Source organism: Emydura macquarii, unplaced genomic scaffold (assembly GCF_026122565.2).
Source record: "Emydura macquarii macquarii isolate MOO-44397 ecotype Brisbane River unplaced genomic scaffold, CSIRO-AGI_Emac_v2 contig_2897, whole genome shotgun sequence".
NCBI lineage: Eukaryota > Metazoa > Chordata > Testudines > Chelidae > Emydura > Emydura macquarii.
In genome coordinates, this window is record NW_027133034.1 from 4,627,273 (window position 1) to 4,641,271 (window position 13,999).

Here is a 13,999-nt window from a genome sequence, read left to right on the forward strand (position 1 = left end):
ACTTACCTGGGATTCCCAGGTTAACATCCCCCTTTTGTCTGAGAGGAAGAAAGGATTTAAATAGTAGTCTCCCACCTTCTGGTATGTGCTCTGATCACTGAGCTTTGGGCATTGTTTGAGTGGGGCTCTCTCAATCTCTCCTGTTGAAGCTGGCCTAGTTTGGGTTAAATAAATAAAATCATGTGGGGGGGAGGGGAGGTTGGGAGCAAGTGACAGTATAGTTTGGTGTTTAGGGTGCCCATCTGGGAAATGAGAGACACCCGATCTGCCTCTCTGATTCTTTAATTATTTATACATAGTGGAGCTTCTTCACCAGGAGGTACTTGTATATCAGAGAATCCCATAGGTCAGTGGTACAATCATGTTCCTGAGAGGTTTGGAAGACCCCCTGTTCCAGTCCTGTCTCTTCCTTAGGAAGCAGGCGAAACTGAGCTTAAGTCTCCCACATCCAAGCTGAGTACACTAACCAGTGTGCTAAAAGTTATGAGGTCATCAGTAGCAGCCTCTGAGCTTGCCCACTGAATAGGTCCCTGGGGTGAAAGAGACACTTTTCTGCTATCTTTCCCCAGTTTGTAGACTCCTGTGGAGCTTAAGTGAGAGATGGGCATCCAGATGCCTAGAATGAGGCAGCAAAGCACATAACCAGAGGCAGAAACTTAAGTAGATATGGAAATTAGGCACCAAGTGAGTTTAGGTGCCTACAGGGATAGGTGACAGCCAAACAAGAGTTTTGTGGATTGCAGTGGTGCCTAAAACTGGGACTTAGCATGCAAAACCAGAGTTCAGGTGTCTAAGTACCTTGGTGGATCTGGGTCTGACAGTCTGATTCTGCCAACACTTCAGCATATTTGTAACTTTGTTTGTGGGAGTCCCATTGTGATTGATGAGGATACACATGAGTTATGCACATGCTGAAGCACTTGCAGGTAGGGTGCCTAAATATGTGTAAATTGTTGATTGCCCCCTGGAAAACTGAAGGGCTCTGTTGACAAGCAGAGTGGGTGCTGTTTCATTATCAGTTTCTCTTCCCTAAGGATTAGAGCCACTGTTTGGAAGGTAGGAGACCTTGGTTCTAGTCCTTGTTCTGCCACTGATTTGCTTTTCAACTACTCATTTAACATCTGTGCCTCAATTTCCTATCAGTAGAATAAGTTGATGATACCTACCTTGTAAAATGCTTTGATATCCATGGAAGAAAAGAAGCATACAAGTGCCTGGTATTATAATTTTATGGAGGAGGTGATATCAACCTCTATATTTAGGTTGCCTAAAACATTCCATTATAAAAGATCTTGAAACTATATTTTGAAAACTGCCAACAACTCCATTGTTTGGAGAACACCTTGGAAATTAGTCAGGAAGAAAACCTCCTGTCTAGAAATGTGCCTTTCATTCAGGTTTAACTCAGTTATAAACTGTTGAAAGTCACCATTTCCCTTCTCTTGTTTGTATAGTTAAGAACATTTTGACAGCATAAACATTGAATTCCCACATTGCCACCAAAAGAAGCAGCAGCACACACTGCACTGGGAACTTGCAAAGCTGTTTTCCGATTCACTTAAGAGGACCCTAAACAAGGGGCTGAGGACCAGTGTCACAAAGGGATTTATACATTGCAACACTGAGCCATTCCCACTCTCTCTGGTCCAATGTATATCTATTTATACAATGTGGAATGGCTTTAACAGGAGAGACTGAGAGTAGCCTATATGAAAATATCTCATAGTCCTAGTGGTTAGGGCACTCAGCTAGAAAACCAAAAACCCCTTTTCAAGGCCCTCCCCCACATTAGGTAAAGGAGGAACTTAGGTCTTCACATCCTAGGAGCATGCCCTAATCACTGAGTTAAAAGTAGGGTGACCAGATGTCCCAATTTTATAGGCACAGCCCCAATATTTGGAGCTTTTTCTTATATAGGCACCTATTTACCCTTTACCCCCCCCCCCCCATCCCCAAATGTTCACATTTGCTATCTGATCACCTTAGTTAAGTGTTATAAAGGCCACCTCCCCTTTCTTGGCTCTCTTGGGTGGAGTTAGGCATGTTCTGAGAATGCCTAATTAATTGAACCCTCCAGGCAAAACAGGCATTCCTGTCTATCTTCACCTAGTTTGAAGATCTCACTATGGTTCAGGTGTGAGGTTATTGTGCACATGCCTACAGGCAGAAACTAAGGCACCCGAGGAACTCTTGGAGTGAACCCTCCAGAGTTAGGTGGTAGCAGCTGAGCAGGGGTTTTGAGGATCTTGATAGCACTTACATTTTGGATTTGGGCATTAAATTGAGAGTTAGCTACTTAAGTCCTTTTGCAGACTGAGGCCTAGATCCTTAAAAGGAGAGGACTAGGAGGATCAGAAATTAGATTGATCTCCTTGTGTTTCTAGATGATCACTTACTCAGACGAGAGGAGTGATTTGAAAGGGAGAGTTTGAAGAATCAGGCAGAATTAACTCTAGATCAGATATTTATAGAATCACCTACAAGTGATACTTTGAAAAGTTGTTGGATCTTAGCTTCATCCCTTCCTCGTTTGAACATACTCCTAAACTAATGAAGAGGAAAGAGGCTGCAGTGCTTCTTCAGTGTTCCAAGGAAAAAGGAAGATGATGGTCAGCCATGGCTCAGCCTTTTCTGAATCCCTCATTAGGGGGCTACTAGATCTCAGACCTCTTTTTTTCCTGGGAAGTGAAGGGATTGATCTAGCCCAAGATAATTATCTCCTAATGAGTGCAGAGATCAAGAGGAAAATAAAATCTCTTCAGCAGGCAGCTGACTGCCCTACTCCAAACACTATGAAATTTCAGAACACCATTGTACACAATAATAATATATCTTAATAGAAAAGTGAAATATTGCTATATTTCTAAGGCCAGCTGAATTATCTTTCATTTATGATTAACATTCCACATCTGTACAAACAGATGCCCAACAGTTTATTTGCAAGAACCATCTGCATGCTTTTGATTCTCAAAATCTTTTTCTCCTTTTATTTTTTTGTAAGCACTCAGGGCCATGTCGGGGAACTCTGCACATACATATATGAGTTCAGCCTTCTTGGTTCAAGCAATCCATTGTATGATTGTAACATCATATTAACTGAAACTTCCAAATTTTTGCCCAAAAACCCAGAAAATATGGGTGTGAATATCTTTGTACTAACTCTATTGTTAACACCTGTTTTAATGTCATAACATTAAATCATTAATAAAAATTATTCTTTATTTTTTAGGAATTTAAATTTTCTAAAATATGAACTGACATTAAATCTCCTCAAGTATGTGTAATTATCTCCTGGATGAGGGTTATTTATGCAAAGATGGCAACTTCAGAAAAGTGGAATAATGGGGAGTCAACATTGTTCCTTTCTCACATGGATCTTTCAAGCATATGAAGTGCATGAGGAAGTGGTTAAGAGGACGGATCAAGAAAGCAAAAAGGAGCAAGAGAAGAACAGCAAAATCCTCACCATCGGTAAGTACTATTACAAATTGTTGTAACAACTGCAAGAATAAGGGTAATAGTTTCAGCTAGACATCTGAATATGTGTAAGCAAAATCTGTGCACACATCTGTTCCCTCATGCAAACTGGTATTTATATACACATATATGGGAGCACACAGAGATATAGCTTATGTATTTTTTTAATTGGTGTGGCCACAAATTTAGCTATTGGGTTGAAAATGTGGCTATAAATCCATTTGTGATTCCTAACTAGTGTCCTCCCTGAAAACACTGATACATGATTTAGTAACTTTGTTTCCACTTCAATAGCTGGAATATTTTGTCCACCTACATTGTGGGAAAATATATTGCCATGTTTTTATCATGAATTATAGAATATTTCCTGAACTGAGTGTTTTTGTTGGTCTTTTTATCCATTAAGGGTATATTTGATGGTGGGAAAACATCAGTTTTGGAAGAGGTAGGATTTTGTGAATAAAATAATCTGAAGGTTTTTTTCATATCTTCCTGTATAGTTCAACTTCTTATGCACATTCTTGAATTCTATGCTGTACCTGTTGTTCAAGACAACACACTAGTGAAAAGATCCCTCATCCTTTATACCAAACATCTCATGAGCGAGTGTTCAGACTGAGAAACAGGATTTTTCAATATTGAAATTGATATTTTGCAGTGTTTTCTTTTCTGTGTGTAAAATATTTTAAAATTTCCAAATCTGCTGCTGAATAAGCAAAACTATTTTTTTTTTTAAATTTCATTTCCCAAATGAGAAGACAAATCCCACAATAGAGGAGATGATGCTCCTGGGAAATTTGAAGAGAAAGAACACGGTCTTTACTTACATAAACAATGTTCAGTGATTTGAATGAATGTTGTATACTGTATATTAGAGCCAGCACTACACACTGAATGACTTTTTTTGACTCCAGTGACCTGTCTACACTGATTTTTAGAAATCATGATTAGTACCTTCCTAGAGAATTGTGCTTAAACCTATCTTTTGATAGAACAATGCAAACTCAGGTTTTTTTTGCTTGTTTAGACATTTTACAAACCTTGTTATATACTCTATTTCTGTTCACTAGTGGAAATCAGCCTACAGGTGGCACACAACATGGTTAAGCATGGTTTTCTAAAAAGATGCTACGCTATATTTTCCATACTTGATATAGATGGGGCTAAAGTTAACTGGTACTCTGAATGCTATGACCAGGATTTAAAACAAAACAAAAAAAAAGCCTAATTATAAGCTCCCAAATACATAGACAACTAAGTGGCCAAACTTTCAAAATAACAGCCCAACAGCTCCCATTAAGATTTAATTTTGAAAATGTTGGCCTGTAGTTTTATTCTATCAGTGTGATGGACACCCTTGCCCCTTTAAAAACAAAGCAACTTACAAATTAAGACCCTGACCCTGCAAGTTGTTCTGTGTGTGTGGTTCCATGTGCCTACCTCAAATCCCATGTAAATAATGCTGCATGGGAGCCGGGGTGTATCCCCATAGAAAAGGGCCAAGCTCTAAGTCCTGGGGAAAGAGCTACACTTCCAAATTCAGTAGAAAACGTTCTAAACTAGTACTTGAACTGTTTCATTCCTTTTGGATATCACTACTGCTTGTTGCATTAGTTACACTCTGGCCATGGTAGGCAAATCATCTTTCCATATTACACTCAGATTAGCGAAAAATAATGACAAAGTTAAAGAGTTATGGATAACCAATTTGGTATATGATGCTCATTCTTCTAGTGTTTATAAGGAGTAATGACTGGCCAATTCAGGAAGCATTTAACAGAAGGACAAGATATGTGCTTTCATGAGGATACAAGCTTCACATATATCAAGTCTATTGAGGGAATGTATGCTCACCCTCAAAGTTCATAATCTCTTACAACACTGACTGCTCCTTGAATCCCAGGAGGCATCAGTGGCCAAGAGAATCTTTTGCGAGGCTTTTGTGATTGTTTTTGTTTTATGTCTGGACCTTACCACAGTAATGCATGTGGGTGGCTTAGAGAACAGATGTGATTCCTGGATGTATAAGCATTGGAATATTGAGCAGAAGTAAGGTGGTGTTCTTACTACTGTGTATAGCATTAGTGAGTTGGTTACTGGAATATTGTGCCCAGTTCTGGTGTCCTTGCTTCTTAAAAGGATGATAACAAACTGTAAAGGGTTCAGGGCAGACCTACAAGAATGATTCAATGTCTGGAAAACCTGCCTTACAATGAGACTAAAAATACCTCAATCTAGTTTAATCAAGAGGAAGGTTAAGAGATGACTCAATCACTGTCTATAAGCACTTACAATATCTAATGGCTGGAAGCTGAACTAAAGGTACATAAATTCAGACTACCAATGAGGGTAACTATCCACTGGAACAATTTACCTAAGGATGTGATAGATTCTTCTTCACTTAAAGTCTTTAAAACAGGATTTGATATCTTCCTGCATGATTTGCTGTAGCTCAACCAGAAGTTATGGGGCTTGATTCAGGAATCATATAGTGAAATTCCATGGCCTATGTGCTGCAGCATATCAACTAGATGATTATAATGGTTCCTTCTGACCTTAATGACTTCATCATTTGCAATGCAGATTGCAATGAGCTGTACCTGGAGTTACCCTTGTAACCAGTCAGCTACCCACTCATTAGGAGTTATTAACCATGGAGAACATGTTATGTTGTTCTCCAGGAATTGCACTGGCATCCAGATTACTTCTGGCATATATCATTGTACTTGAAATCAAGCTACCAGGGTCAGCTTTCAGCTCCTATGCTGTAATTTTTAAAGCTATCTAGTGGATTTAAACTTTTGTTTTATGTTAAAATTAATGGAAGATGTACTTCTAAATTCTTTAGATGTCTTGGAAAATCTCAGCACTCAGGGCAGAGAGTGTTTAGTGGGGTGGCCTTTCTGGGCTGGAATTGACTCCTGGCACTGATCTGACAGAGCTCAAGTCTGATCATCTTTAGGATGGTAGTTTCCAAATCGTGCTCTTGAAGCACTTGCTGGTGGTTTACAAAGAGATGGCTGGTCTCATGTTGTGGCTTCTCCATGTTGGCAGGAGTCAAGAGGGCAAATCACTGCTTTGAAGACAGTTAAAATACATTAATGGTTTCTTACAATTACAATATATAAGCAACTGCTATAACTGTCACATGGATGCAATATGATTTATGAACAAGTGGAGAAGTGATCTGCATAATTGCACGTTGGGAGAAAGATGATCATAAACAGATATCCCTGCTGGACTGTGGTCCACATCATAAAAAACTTTGGAACCCATTGTTTTATGGCACGGTGAAGATGTGAAGTTCCATTTTTTCCCCTCAAGGAATTGTCCCTTCAAGCCAGAATGGAAGAAAATAGGGGAATTTTTGTATTTGTGGAACAAAATAAATTGAGGATTTTTTCCCAGGTTCTTAGAAAAGACGATAAACTATTTTATTAAACTTTCTATATGCCCCTGGGATATGCTGCTACAAAAGGGAACATTTCATAGAATAGTATATTAATACACAGCATAAACGAGAGCAGACTGTGTATTATGGCCTTAACTGACTGGGAACATTTTGAGTTGCATCTCTTCATTTATTCTAAATCTACTTCAAAGACTGTTCACTGTCCTTGTGTTCTTAAAGACCTAACTCAGAGAACCTCCTCATAAATATTCTGACAACAAATAATCCAGACAATCCATCAACCTCTAGTTTTCAAGGCCAGTCATGAAACCTGACAATCAGAAGAAAAACAGGATTTTTTGTTTCAGTAAGAAACCTCGGAAGCAGCAACAGCTGTAAAAGATACACACCTGAAGCCCCTTGCACTGTAATATTTTTCTCTCACCCCATGCTCATTCCTAGGTAACCGCAGACAGTGCAACAAGAAGGAACCCTTCAATGGAAATCAGGCTTAATGCAATTATAGCTCTCATAGTCTTGTGTAAGTTAGAAGGGCCTCTGTGAGAGCCACATGTGACATCAGCCGAGCCCCAAGAAGGTTCTCTGTACCCATAAAGTCTTGAAGATGTTCGCCAGCTTTCTTCCTATGATGCAGTGGATCCAAAATTAACTATTTGCATGCTGAAGAAATGGAGTTAACTGCATGGAATGTGCAATAACTGTACTAAGTCTTTTGCATATTCTTTGCTTTTGGCAAGTTAACTCAAATGTACAGTCACCGTGTTTTTATGGGATTCATCAGGTTGTTAGTTTCAAGATGTACTGTACAGTATGTCCCGGGGAACTGGCTTTATGACTTGTCTTCCTAAAAAGTTAGCCATTGAATGCCATTAGCGTTAGCTATGGAGGCAATGTTTTGCTAACTTGAAAATAATTATGCTGAATATTCACCGTTTTCTGGGAGGGTTAATTGGGGAAAATGAAATACTGTGCTAGGTAACAGCAGTTATTAAATTGTGAGTATATTGCAGTTACAGTAGAGCCTCATTTCATAGCAGCAAAATGGTACTTTGTGCAAATGTAGCTCTCAGCAGTGGGGTTTTGTCCTTTTAATGTTCCAACTTCCAAAGGACAAGGTGATACACAGATCAGGGTCAGGTCTAGCTTCTTAGGATACTGTAGCACTTAAGTCTAGCCCAAACCAGTGATGACTACAAATGATTCTGAATGTCCAACAGTAGAAGGTCCTTTAGGCAATGAATTTTGATTGTTCTGTTCATAAGAGACTGCAAACTATATGAAGAGAGGAACTTTAAATGTCCCCTGATCACATTAGAGGGTCATTATTCCAGATCAGGAATGCAATGTGCTGGCAATGTAGTGTGATAAATGCTGACAATTATCAAGTAACAATTATGAAGAGAAGCAAACAGCAATGGCTATATGCTAACTGATACATTTATAAAATTGTGTCAGGAAGAGAAGTGTAACTAAAGTTAATAATTCCTAACATACTGTATGAAGAAAGAAGCATCTCTTTGCTCACTAGATCAATCAAGTGTTCACACCCCTATTTCTGTGTGTGGGCTAGAACATCATCCTTCATATAAGTCTAGAGAACTTTTTAGGGACATCTGTTCACTTATGTGTAAACAATTCTTTGGAGCAAGGCCTTAAGCCCTGTCAAGCAGACCTGTTAATCAGTGGTTACATAAGGGGCAATTATTGATGTTTTCAATGTTGAGGTAAATGAAATGAGGGCAGTAGTGAATAACTACTGTATCTCATTCTCACTTTCTCACCTTTGAAATATAAGTAGTTTCCACTGACTGTATTAATGTCAGCAACTTGATTAGTGGTGAAAGGGTAGCTATGTAGAGCTGCCTCTTTCATTTAAAGCAATAGCTCCTTCTATTTAAAGTAATATACCATATGAATTCAATGGCAGCTCACCTCAACATGTTTTTGTTTCAAACCTGTATTAAAATCCTAGGTTCCCTTACTTGCATGGAGAACAGTTTATTCAAAAACCGACTTGAGTTAGTTATGCAATAAAAGAGAAACAGTAATGTCTCAGGTGGGGAACTGGAAGAGTCTGGAAATTGGTAATGGGATATCTATCCTTTTACCTCTAGGTCACTGCCATGAATCCATTCCAGGTAATAAATAAAAATCATGCCACCTAATAATTGTTTGGTGCCCAATTACACTTGGAATCAATTGGTTGTTTCAGTCAGGGAAGTTCCAAGTAGCTATGTGGCTATGTTACAAAAGTCTACATTCTTTCACTTAATCATATCCTTTATCAAATGTTCACATATGTTGACTGTTCTGTAACACACATGAATAAGTACAGAAGCGGGGGAGGGAGGGAGAAGGGAGGGGGAAATGAGAAGTAGTTAAACCAATCCACAGGAAATTATGCTTTCTCTCATGTATTTTTTAAGAAGAAAAAAGACATCTTGGGAAGTTGTGAATTCTCATGTTTATTACCACAAGTGGACAATGCGCCTTATTCTCCATTGTCCTTTATGCCTGTGGAAAGTGCTACAAAATCGGCATTGTATAGCCACTTTGCCCATTTTACCAGTGTAAAGTGGGTGCAATATATGAGAGTATTTACAAATAGCAATCTCTGCATTGCAGAATATCTATAAAATATCTTCTAAATGTGAAACTCTTTTTAAGAGCACGTACATCTGAATACATTCATGTAATTTATCAGATCAGCTTGTCTTCAAGGACAAATATGTTTCAAGTTAAAATTGATTTTTTCCCCCCTTAGATTACTTTCCCACTTGCTATTACCTGAGTCACACTGTCAAAATCTTCTTGAATTGATATCATAGAATCATAGAGATTACAGATGGAAGAAATGTGTTAAGGGGCCAAATCCTGGACCTTTTTGTTCTCCGAAGTAACATCTGATTATTTTAACATAGTAGTTAGGGAAATTGGAAGCACAGAAAGGGAGGTTATGTTTTTATTATTGTTTAGGACAGTTATATGCATAACTCTTATTCACACTGATGGGAATTACCCAGATAAATTACTTGCATTTGGTAAATAAATAGATCCCAAAAAGGTGGGGGCAACAGATTTTTATATATTTCACTTTATAATGTTGTCAGAATATCTAGAAGACAACACACAATTTCTGAGTGAAATTCACTCAGGTCTGGATCCAGAAACATATCTAGGCACTAAACCCCAGATGACGGAGACCCAGGTTTGATTGCTCCTCAGCCTGATGGGGAGTGAGGATTTGAACACAGATGTCTTACAAGTCTTCAGGATGGTTCTCTAACCACTGACCTATGGCATATTCTGATAGAGGTCTTCCTTAATCTCACCTGTTGAAGCTGTTCCACTTTTATATAATAATTAGTCATAGGATCTGGGGGCCTTGACCCTAGGTCTCCCACATCCCATGTTGGTAAGCTCAGTTCCAGATTCTCTCTGGCTTCCACCCCAGGTGACTCTTAAAGTATTTATTCAAAGTAGAAGAGCTTCAAAATGAGAGCGACCTACATCAGAATATTTTGTAACCCAGAGATTAGAGCACTTATGTGAGATGAGTGGAAGTCACCTGTTAAATTCTTCCCCCTTCTTAGGCAGAGGGGGGAATTGAACCTGAGTTTCCCACATCCCAAATGAATGCTGTAAGCACTGAGATACAAGTTAACGACCTCCTCCTCCTCTGACCATTTTGTGTGGAGTAAGGCAGGCGCTTAAGTCATTCAAAAACAACCTAAGCCATCTGATGGCAAGAGAGGGGTTCCCATTCCTGGATCACAAGCAGAGATAGGCACCTCTCTGCAGCCCATACTTAGTGCCTAGCTCCCACAAGAAGGGGTGGGGTTTAGGATACACCCCTGTCATCAGCATCTCCTATTGGCTAGCATAAGTGGCTGACTTTTGTGGATCACCTTTTTGGGTACCTATCTCTCCCTAAATATTTTAGGTACTTAATCTATTCTTTTTGGATCCCATGCTTGTTCCAGTGATTTTTCTAGGTACCTAAAGAATGTTGCAACACCTAAGTCCCTTTGTGGATCTGGGCCTCTGTGCAAAGGACTAGCACAAGCCTATGTACCTCTTCAGCCCTAAATTTAGGGCTGAAGATGGGATTTAAATGATACCTTGGTCTTGTGCTGACACTCGGTAAAAGGGTGAATTTCACACTAACTTTTATTGTTACGAAAGAATATCTATAAATATTCATTTTTCAAGTCTGTTTTAACAACATTGATTAATGTGAGAAGATGTATATTGAATAACGCAAACTACCTCCATTTGGCTTCTACTGTATTCGACTACATTTTTTCTTAAATCACATGGGACTCCTTTATGTCTAATTCATTTTGAAATGGTCTCTTATTAGAATCTCAGGTAAAAACCACTTTGTTTAAAACCCTTCATTTAGCACTCCCTCTGTTTGATAAAGATGATTCTAAAGCACGTCGGTTCTGATGATGATGATGATGATAATAAGTATCATCATAACATTCATCTTGCAGAAAACCTTCAAGAAAAATGGTTTCCAGGATCAGTTTCAATAAGGTGATAGGGTAGATATGTAGCAAATGTATTTTAGAGCCTGGAGAAAATACTTGTGGCAAGATTACTAGGTGTAATTTTAAAAAAAAAAAAAAAAAGAAAGAAAACATGGAAGGGAGTAATTTCTTTCCTAATATGAGATCTTAGAGAAGACGATAGTTGTTATCCCAGACATGGACAGAGATACCAATAAATTGCAACCCATTTTGAAGCAGAGAAAGAAAGAAAAAGATGCCTGTCTGTGGGAAATTGGGCTTGCCAGAAAACAAGTATTCTGTTTTGTGAAAAACTGAGATTTTGACATTTATTTTGGTTCTGTATCAGAACGAAAAACACAAGAACAAGAGAGAGACCAAGTCAACCCATAACAGCTAATAAGCCACATAGTTAGGGCAGTAAACCACTCCCAGGATGTGGCGGAAGTAAATTCATGTCCCTGCTCTGCCTAATTCAGAGCAGGGGCTTGAAGCTGGGCTATAGAGTCAATCTCAGTCTCTCCTGTTGGAGCTGTTTCATTCTGTATAAATAATTTAAATATTAGTTGGGCTGGTGAGAAAAACTGACTATGTAGCCTGGTGCTTTAGTCACTCACGTGGGATGTGCCTGAATCTTGAATCTGGGTTTCCCACATCCCAGCTGAGTGCCTTGGCCACTATTGGCTGTGATACAGTAGCTTTTGCACTCTCTTTCTGACCAGAAATTCCATCCTGGACCTGATAAACCTTCCCGATGAAAATTTCAGATATATTTCCATGCAAATTTTGATGAATCAGCATTGTCTGGCAGAAAAAAAAGGTTTTGTTGACAAATTATCAACCAGCTCTAATGGGAAGTGATTTAAAAATGGCAAGAGACATTGTACAATATATAATTGAGGTTAAAATGTTCTTACTCAAATCTAAATTAGATTTATCCACCTTTAGCATGTTTTATTACACATATGAATCAATAGGATATGAAGAATAGAGTTAGGTGGAGAAGACTCAAATGAGTTGATGTTGTTTATATTTTACAACTCAATAGCTTTCAAAATATTCAACGCTAATGATGAATAAAGGAAACAAAGCAAACCACCAAAACCACACACTTGTCAGTGATCTTTTTTTAATGACCTAATTAAAAAGAAGGAAAATGAGCTTTGGGAAGGATCTTTTTTTCTTCCAGCCACAAGGGAGCATAGGAGAGTAGCAGTGGGGAAGAGAGTCCATTCCAATTTCCTACTTAATCTCAGAAGTATAGAAACCAAAGGGGAAATCAGTACTGTAACTGGGGAGAGAAAAGTGTAGGTAACATATGTTCCTTCTCCCATCTGCCTTGTTCTCTGCCTTCCTTCCCCAGCTCTCCCTCCCTCCCTAATGCCCCCCAGATGTTTTATTCTTTTTTTTCCCCCCAACCAGTATCAGTGAGAAAAAGGGAGTGGTATATCTGCATATATACTCCCTCCCTCCCATCCACAAATCAAGCACTGGGAAAGCATGCAGAATGTTACACAAATAAAGACAAGCATGGGCATGGATTGGAATTTCATCAATAGCTCTGTCTGGATTACAATGACCGGAGGCTCAGTCAATCAGAATAAAAACAAAGGGTGAGTGTACATTAGAGATGAAATCCTGTTTAGTTAATTGACAGGCAGAACAGCATTTGATAGAGAATGTGATTCTCAGAAGTTTACCGTTTAATTTTTCAAATAATTTAGCCCTCAGATTTAGGTTTTGTCCAAGGGAGTAGTGGATTTTAGAGTGGAAGACCCTCCAGTGAGAACACAGGGCCAGATTCTCTGGTGCAAATCTGCATAGCTCTATTGACTTCAATAAAACTATGCTGATTTACACCATCTGAGGATGTGGCTTACCAAGCCCCCATATATACAAACCATGGAACGGTCAACTCAGGTATCCCAACTGATCTTCTCTGATGGGGCAAACCATATGGAGGGAGAGGCAGTCTTTATAAAATATTCATGACTCGACCTACAAAAGGCTTTCAAAATCAACCTCTTCAATTGCACCATGAAGCTAACTGGGAAACAGTACAGCTTTTGGACAGCAAGGAGCAGTGCAAGGAATCTTCTAATACACCTTTTGATCAGTTCTTGTAGTATCAGGAAAAATAAAAATAATTTTCACTTAAAATTATATATTACCTTTATATATTGTCTTTACTATAATCACATGTCCCAGGTCATGCTGGCCTTGATCCTGCTGCTGGCTCTGAATGAGTGGAGCCTGATATCCACAGTACCACAGCATATCATCCAATAGTTGCAGAGACACTAAAATTGCGCACTGCATTCTTGACCTATGTACTTAGTATTTCTATGTTTTTATTTACATTCCTTTAAAGGGTTGACTGGGCAGCTGGCAGTGGACAGTGTGTTTAATGTTGAGAATAAATCTCTCATCTTCCTCTGTCGGTCCAGCAAAGCTTCCTATATGTGTCCTGCTTCTGGGCAGACCACAGCCTTCAGTCACAATCGCTGATGTCATACACCCTGCTCTCCTATTGTTATATTTGTATCATTGTTCTATTATTCTCTGTTTCTAATAGCAGTTTGTTTTTATAAAGGAT

The 13,999-nt window shown here is 38.8% G+C and overlaps 1 long non-coding RNA gene across 2 annotated transcripts in view; it reads left to right on the forward strand.

The window, feature by feature from the left end:
• Nucleotides 1-2,358: 2,358 nt before the first annotated feature.
• Nucleotides 2,359-13,999, forward strand: part of LOC137166920 (uncharacterized) — a 133,346-nt gene continuing 121,705 nt past the window's right edge. For both annotated transcript variants that reach the window (XR_010923873.1, XR_010923872.1), the window contains exons 1-2: nt 2,359-2,609; nt 3,230-3,471. This is a non-coding gene — a long non-coding RNA (uncharacterized lncRNA). The remainder of the gene's footprint in view (nt 2,610-3,229; nt 3,472-13,999) is intronic.